A 7,783-nucleotide genomic window follows, 5' to 3' on the forward strand; every position below is an offset into this window, starting at 1 on the left:
TTGCATGCTGGGTTGTGCTCCACTATGGACACTCTTTTAACCTCACTTAGGCTTTGAAATACCCTGTTCTGGGTTGGGAACATCACACCCCGGGGCCTGTCAGAGGGTGGGGGATGGGGAGGGATAGCATTAGGAGAAATACCTAATGTAAATGACAAGTTAATGGGTGCGGCACACCAACATGGCACATGTATAACTATGTAACGAAACTGCACGTTGTGCACATGTACCCTAGAACTTAAAGTATAATTTTTAAAAAAGAGAGAGAGAAAAAAAAAGAAGCACCCCGTTCCATTCTTGAAGGATGCCTTCCTCACTCTGCTTGGGCTCTGATTCTCCACATCAGGCATTCCCCTTTAACCCATGTGGATGCTTTCCTCACCATCTTCAGACTCTAAAGCCACCTCTTCTTAGGGATGTCCTTCTCCCTCTGCTCTGGCTGTGACTCCTCATGCTGGACTGTCCAGTAGTGTAGACACTCTCCTAATCCTACTTGAGTGCTATAACCCCAAGCCATGCGACCCCTCTTCACGAAGTTCCTACTTTCCCTGTTTGGGCTTCGCCACTCCATTCAGGCTGTTCCTATGTGTGATGCCCTCCATACATGCATGGGTGCCCTCATACTCTGCTTAAGCTCCATAACCCTATACAACACCTTTCTACTCTACTCAGACTTAACATTCTGCCCTTCAGATGCCTCCATTGCTCTGCCTCCACCTAATGGCTTTCAGACGAAATTTCCCAGGAATGAGAGGAAAGAGGAAAGACATTGATGCCTTTTTCTAAATGCCTTGGTGAAGGAAGTGTCCTCTGTGTGTTTCCAGGAGGCATGGCTAGGGGGATAGCTAAACAGTTTGTACATGGATCCATTTCGTTATATCCATTACCCTGAACCTTTGGACTCCGTATTCCATAGGACATCAGAGAAGTTCAGGCATTTAAACTTCAATAACTGCAGGCCATCCCTGGGTCCAGGTTTTAATTAGCCAATTTAACATACCATTACAACATATCTTAGTGCTTGAACTTTAAATTTTGAATTCTGGATGAATACACCTGTGCTGAAGAATTCACCTCTATCAAGTCTTATATTTCTTCCTCCTTGGTCTCACTCATACCCTTAGAACTCACTTCTGAACATGCTTCCTGTGCTTCAGTCAATACAGACTGGTGAGGTCTTAGGACTCTTTTGGGATAAAAGCTGTCTTTCTTGGGCCAGGCCTTGTTCTTTTGTAATTCATGCTATTGTTGAGTCTAACTCTCTATATGGACTTGAAGCAGATGAGAGTGTGGATCCAGAAGAGGCTCAACACAAGCTTGCCTGGTAACTGCCCTATGGGTGTTTATAAAGATATTATGCTGAGGAGGGCTGATTCCCTGTGTGTAGGGAGAGGGAGATGAGGGAATTCATTCCCCATTTCAGCAATTGGATACTGTAACAGCTATGCATATTTTATGTTAATCAACTATTTCTTTTTCTCACTCCCCTCTTCTTGCTTCCTTGATGAACAGTCTGATGGTGACTAATATTATAATTTAGGTTCCAGATAGGAATGTAATTAAATCAACACCGCCCCAGATGATACAGTAGCTCATAGAATTTTGTGTCTCCTCTGTATTATAGATGAGAGTTCTTCCTTTGAACCAAGGACAAGAATGGCTCCTGAGTGACAAAACTGTGGGGAAAATAGGATACCCTCATGCGAAAGAATGAAAATGGACCCTTATCATACACTATACACAAAAATCAACTCAAAATGGATTAAAGAATTAAACATAAAACCCGAAACTGTACAACTCCTGGAAGAAAATACAGAGAAAAAGGTTTTTTGACGTTCATCTTGGCAACAATTTCTTGACAAGACACCAAGGACACAGACAACAAAGGCAAAAATAAACAAGTGGGACTACATCAAACTAAAAAGCTTCTGCACAGCAAAGGAAACAAGCAGGAGTGAAAAGGCAACCTATGAAAAGGAGGAAAATATTTGCCAACCATACATCTGATAAGGGGTTAATATCTAAAATATATAAGGGACTCATACAACTCAATACCAAAAACAACCTAATTAGAAAATGGGTAAAGGAACTAAATAGATGTTTATTAAAGGAAGACATGCAAATGGCCAACTGATATATGAAAAGGTGCTCAATATCACCAATCATCAGGGAAATGCAAATCAAAACCACAATGAGATATCACCTCACACCTGTTAGGATGAGTATTATAAAACACCGAAAGATAATGTATTGCTGGGTGCAGTGGCTCACATCTGTAATCCCAGCACTTCGGGAGGCTGAGGCAGACCGATCACTTGAGGTCAGGAGTTTGAGACCAGCCTGGCCAACATGGTGAAACCCCATCTCTACAAAAATACAAAAATTAGCTGGTCATGGTGACACGTGCCTGTAGTCCCAGCTACTTGTGAGGCTGAGGTGGGAGAACCTCTTCAACTTGGGAGGCAGTGGTTGTAGTGAGCCGAGATTGCGCCACTGCACTCCAGCCTGGGCAAGAGAGCGAGACTCTATCTCAAAACAAAACAAAACAAAAACAAACAAACAAACGAAACAAAAACGAGTGTTGGTGAGGATGTAGAGAAAAGGGAACCTTTGAACGCTGTTAATGGAAATGTAAATTGGTACAGATACTATAGAAAATAGTATGAAATTTCCTTAAAAATTAAAAACAGAACTACCGGATGATCCAGAAATCCCACTTCTGGGTATATAGCCAAAGGAACTGAAATCAGGATCTGGAAGGGATCTGCACTCCCATGTTCATTGCATTGCAGCATTATTCACAATAGATAAGACATGGAAGCAACTTAAATGTCCGTAGATGGACAAACAAACAAAGAAAACGTGGTATAGTGGTCTCTCCCTCATCTTCAGGAGATAACTTTACAAGACCCCCAGTGGATCTCTGAAACTGTAGATAGTACCAAACCCTCTATATGCTATGTTTTTTCCTATACATACATGCCTATGATAAAGTTTAACTTATAAATTAGGCACAATAAGGGATTAACAACAACAATAATAAATAGAACCATTATAATAATATATTGTAATAAAAGTTATGTGACTGTGGTCTCTCTCACAAAATATCTTATTGTACTATACTCATGTGGCAGCAGTTTCTTCATTGGCAGACACAGCCTCTCCAGTAATTTCTATATTTTCAGTCCAAACCTATTCCTGAATCTGTATAACTATTGCTTACTTACAGTAAATGGCTTGCTCATTTCAGGGAATTTCTTGCTAAGTCTTTCTATATAGACTCAGTGCTTTCTGGAGCAATACATTGCTGCCAGTCAGAATATGTTTCTTTTTTCTTTTTTTTTGAGGTGGAGTCTCCCTTTGTCTCCCAGGCTGGAATGCAGTAGCGTGATCTTGGCTCACTGCAACCTCCGCCTCCTGGTTCAAGTGATTCTCCTGCCTCATCCTCCCGAGTAACTAGGATTACAGACGCCTGCCACCACGCCCAGCTAATTTTTGTGTTTTTAATAGAGTTTGGGTCTCACCATGTTGCCCAGGTTGGTGTTGAACTCCTGAGCTCAGGTGATCCGCCCGCCTAGGCCCCCCAAGGTGCTGGGATTACAGACGTGAGCCACTGTGCCTGGCCAGGACATGTTTCTATTGATGTCTTCTACCCACAAATTTGATGCCTTTTCCACCTTAACTAAGCATTTGACATGCACTGTGGCCATCACTTTTACAGTTTGAGGTGCTACAGCAAAACTAGCACAAATTTCTGTTTCCTTCTTCACAGTTTCTGGATAGAAGATTCGTTCTTACTATAGATGTTAGCAGCCTCAGCATATGATTTTTTTTTCCTTATTAAGTCAGGAACTTTCACCTTTTCATTTAAAGCAAACACTTTACAACTTCTCTTTGGCATATCTGAATTGCCAGCATCCCTATGCTTGTGCTTTGGGGCCATTATTAAGCAAAACAAGGGTTCCTTTAACACAAGCACTGTGATATTGACACTGTTGATCTGATAACCTAGGTGGCTCCTAAGTGACTCACGGGTGGAGAGAATATACAGTGTGGATACACTGGACAAAGAGATGATTCATATCCCGGGTAGGACTGAGGGGGACAGTGTGAGATCTTATACTACAATGAATGACACAAAACGTGAAACTTATGAATTGTTTATTTCTGAAATTTTTCATTTAATATTCTAGGACAGCAGTTAACCAGGGATAACTGAAACTGTGGAAAGTAAAACCACAGATAAGGGGGGACTACTGTATATACATAAAATGGAATATTATTCAGCCTTTAAAAAGAGTGGGATTCTACCACTTGTAACACATGGATGAACCTGGAGGACATTATACTAAGTAAAATGGTCTAGACATAAAGGAACAAATACTACATGATACCACTTATGTGGAATCTAAAATAGTCAAACTCATAGAAGCAGAGAGTCAAATAGTGGTTGTTGGGGGCTAGGGAGAGGAGGAAATGGGAAGGTATTAGGAAATGGGAAGGCTTTAGTTATGCAAGATGAATAAGTCCTAGACATTTCCTGTGCAGCATGGTGTCTACAGTTAACAATACTGCATTATATACTTAAAAATTTGCTAAGAGAGTAGATCTTATGTTGTGTTCTTATAAAAAATAATAAATGAAGAGAGTAGGAGGAACTTTTGGAGGTGATGGATGTGTTTATGACATAGATTGTGGTTATTTTTTCACGTGTGCATACTTTTCTCCAAACTCTTCAAGTTGTAGACATTAAATATGTATAATTTTTATGTCAATTATTCCACAATAAAGTGGTTTTTCAAATAAAAGGAGTAGACTGCTAGATGGTCTTTATCTCCTACCTTCACCAATTTTTTACTCTTCCTAGTCCCTCTTTATGTCTTAGAAGGTTTACTCCTATGGACTGCATATTCTTGGTTCCCTTGACTTGGCTTGCATTGGGTTTGGTAAAGGGGTAAAAATAATAGGAGATCAGAGAGTGAAGGAGCGAGGCGTCAGGAATATTTCTTCCCTACTCTCTCTGCTGTGCACTGCATCCCTGGCAGTAGCTGCATTTCTGCACAACTGGAGTACCCACTGGACAACTCCTCCTCCATAGACCCAGCACTTACTGGGCTTTGGTAACTTTGTTTCTTTGCTTATCCTTTGGCTGTAGGGGTAGTAACAGTTTTCCACTCAAACCTCACTATCCCTTGTTTCTTCTGTAACAAGGTCTATAACCCTGACCACTTCCTATAAGTAGTTTTTCACAAATTCTCTTCATTTGAGCCATTTGGAGTGAATTACTTTTCTGCTGAGGCCCCACTGATAACATGTGTTCATATCTTCATCCTTTGCCTTATTTCCATGATTTTAAAGAAAAATAATGCTGGAAGTGAAACTCCCCACTTGGGTGTTTTTCTGTACACTTTCAGGGCTGTTCTACAGTGCTTGGAGATAGAGCACTGGGGAAATAACAAATGATTCATTTGCGAAGCTTACCTTTTTAAAAGAAGAAAATTGAAAAACCTACACAAGTAATACATGATCAAAACAGAAAATTTAGGAAACCACAAAGAGAAAACCAAAAATTTTCAGTAATCCTACTCCACAGAAATAATCACTGTTAACATTTTGATGGATATCTTTTTAAAACTATGCATATTGAACTTGTATGCTTCTTTTAAAAACACACAGTTCCTGCGGCAGTGCCAGCTTGAATTCTTGGGCTTTTGGAATCACCATAACTGCCCAATCTGTGGTAGTGTGGACAAAGCAGGAGCAACTGAAGAAAACAGAAGCACCGTGGAGGAGGAAACAGACCTGGGGAGGTTTCACAGATCAGTCCCCTTCTGGACTGTCATAATTGATGCACTGGATGGACCCCACCCACACTAAGTCCTGCTATACTGGGTTGGGCTTGTGTGCTCTCTGGGAGGGGCGCCTTCTCCAGTTCTCACATTCAGAGGAATCTATGCCAGAAGCATGAGTAAATAAGTCACAGTTGCACAGCTGGCTGCCCTGCACAAAGCTCCTTTGGAATACATGGAAACCTCTAGAGCCTGAGGCAGTCCAGAGAGAGAAGAACCAATTAATTCTCCACCAGCCCTGAAAAGGTTAATCCCAAATTGACTGTGGAATACAAATGTGTCCCCACAGGGCAGAATCTAATCTTATTTTGGGTAATAACTTCAATCTTCTGAATTCGAGCTTATTTGCTAGATGCCAAGGTCATTTTGTTTTCCTTTAGAATCCGAAGAGCCAAAAATCCCTGTTATTTGATTCCTGTGTCTCCTCAAAAGAAATGACACTATTATGTACATGTAGAACATCTTGTCCTCTGTATTTGCTTTTCCACTGCCCGGTGTTATGCTGACCCCAAATAACCAACTCTTTTGTCATGATGTTTATAAACTAGGCTGGGAAAATAGCCTCCAGAGAGAAGGAATTTATACAGAAGAGACATACAGAGTGGAGGCTACTCTACGCTGGCTGATTTGGTGTCAATGCATAGTCTTTCTTCCTAGGGGCCTCCCATATTATTATTTATTTCACTACTTCACAGCAATTGAAGCATCAATTGTCTACCAGTTCCCTTTTCTGGACAGTTAGCAGTAGCAACAGAAGGATGGAATTTGGACACTATTCTTCTTGCTCGTTCTTTCTATTCTTTTTCAAGACCATGGTTTTCACTTTTAAAATATCCTGTTTCTGAGTCTGCGTTTTTGAAGATCTAACAAAAGAGATAACAACGTGAAAAATTTGTCAAAAAACAATCATAGGACTTGGAGCACAGAGGAACCCAATCTTCTTATTTTTTTTAAAGAAAATACTAATTTTCACTTTAACTCTGCTTGTCAAATACTTTTCTTTTGGAAATCTTGTTGTACCTTTTCAGTTCACGCTGAGGTGAGATAGTTGTACATTTACTGAGCTTCAAATAGAAAGGTATCTGGGCAGGGTGAACTCTCAGTAAACTTGTTTGTTTGCTTAAAATGAGTGCCAGGGCTTGACAGATTTGCAGAAGCTCCGTAGTAACTGCCTTCACATCCGATTGCAGTTTATTTGTGTCAAGCCTCGTTCTTACATACCTTTGGATACACGGTAAGAACAGTTTTAAGATTGTCAAGTAAGAGTGCAAGAAGAATCATAAAGAAAATTTTAGGAAAAGGAAGCAGGGATTAAACCCAGATGAAGCGATTTGCAGATAGCTCTTCGTTGTAAGTCTGAACAGAGAAATTTTGAGCTGCATTATGAAAAATGGAATGGCAATAGCAAGGTAGTGGAGATGTGACCTCAAGATCCTTGAAGATGAAGCTTGTGATATAAGAGTAGATACAAGCAGAGTGGGTGGAAAGGCTATCTTTTAATGCAAATTATAGTGTGGAATGTTCTGGTTATATGCTGCATCAGCCTAAGCTGCCCTTTGCATTGAGGCAGCTGTTGACAATTGAGTAATTGAGACATTATAAGATATGTACACTCCCTATTACAATGACCACCATTCCTGTGAAGCATTATGAATGGTGCTAGAGCAGTCTTTGATGGTATTCCTAACAACAACAGAAAAGTTGCACAGTCCATGTTTTTCTCTGAATCTGGCCAAAGCAATAGTTACTCCTGATAAGGGAAAGCTAGTTTAGTAGTGCTGTAACTGGTTACAGTAGAAGAATTCCTGTGATTGTCTTCTGGAGTATTGAGACCATGTTCCACTTCACAGAATGGGAGTAAAAGATATTGAGCAGCACCCCAAAAGGATAGAGGGGGTGGCAGCACTTTCGGAAACAGAAAAGAAGAGTGAATC

Source organism: Chlorocebus sabaeus, chromosome X (genome assembly GCF_047675955.1).
Source record: "Chlorocebus sabaeus isolate Y175 chromosome X, mChlSab1.0.hap1, whole genome shotgun sequence".
Lineage (NCBI taxonomy): Eukaryota > Metazoa > Chordata > Mammalia > Primates > Cercopithecidae > Chlorocebus > Chlorocebus sabaeus.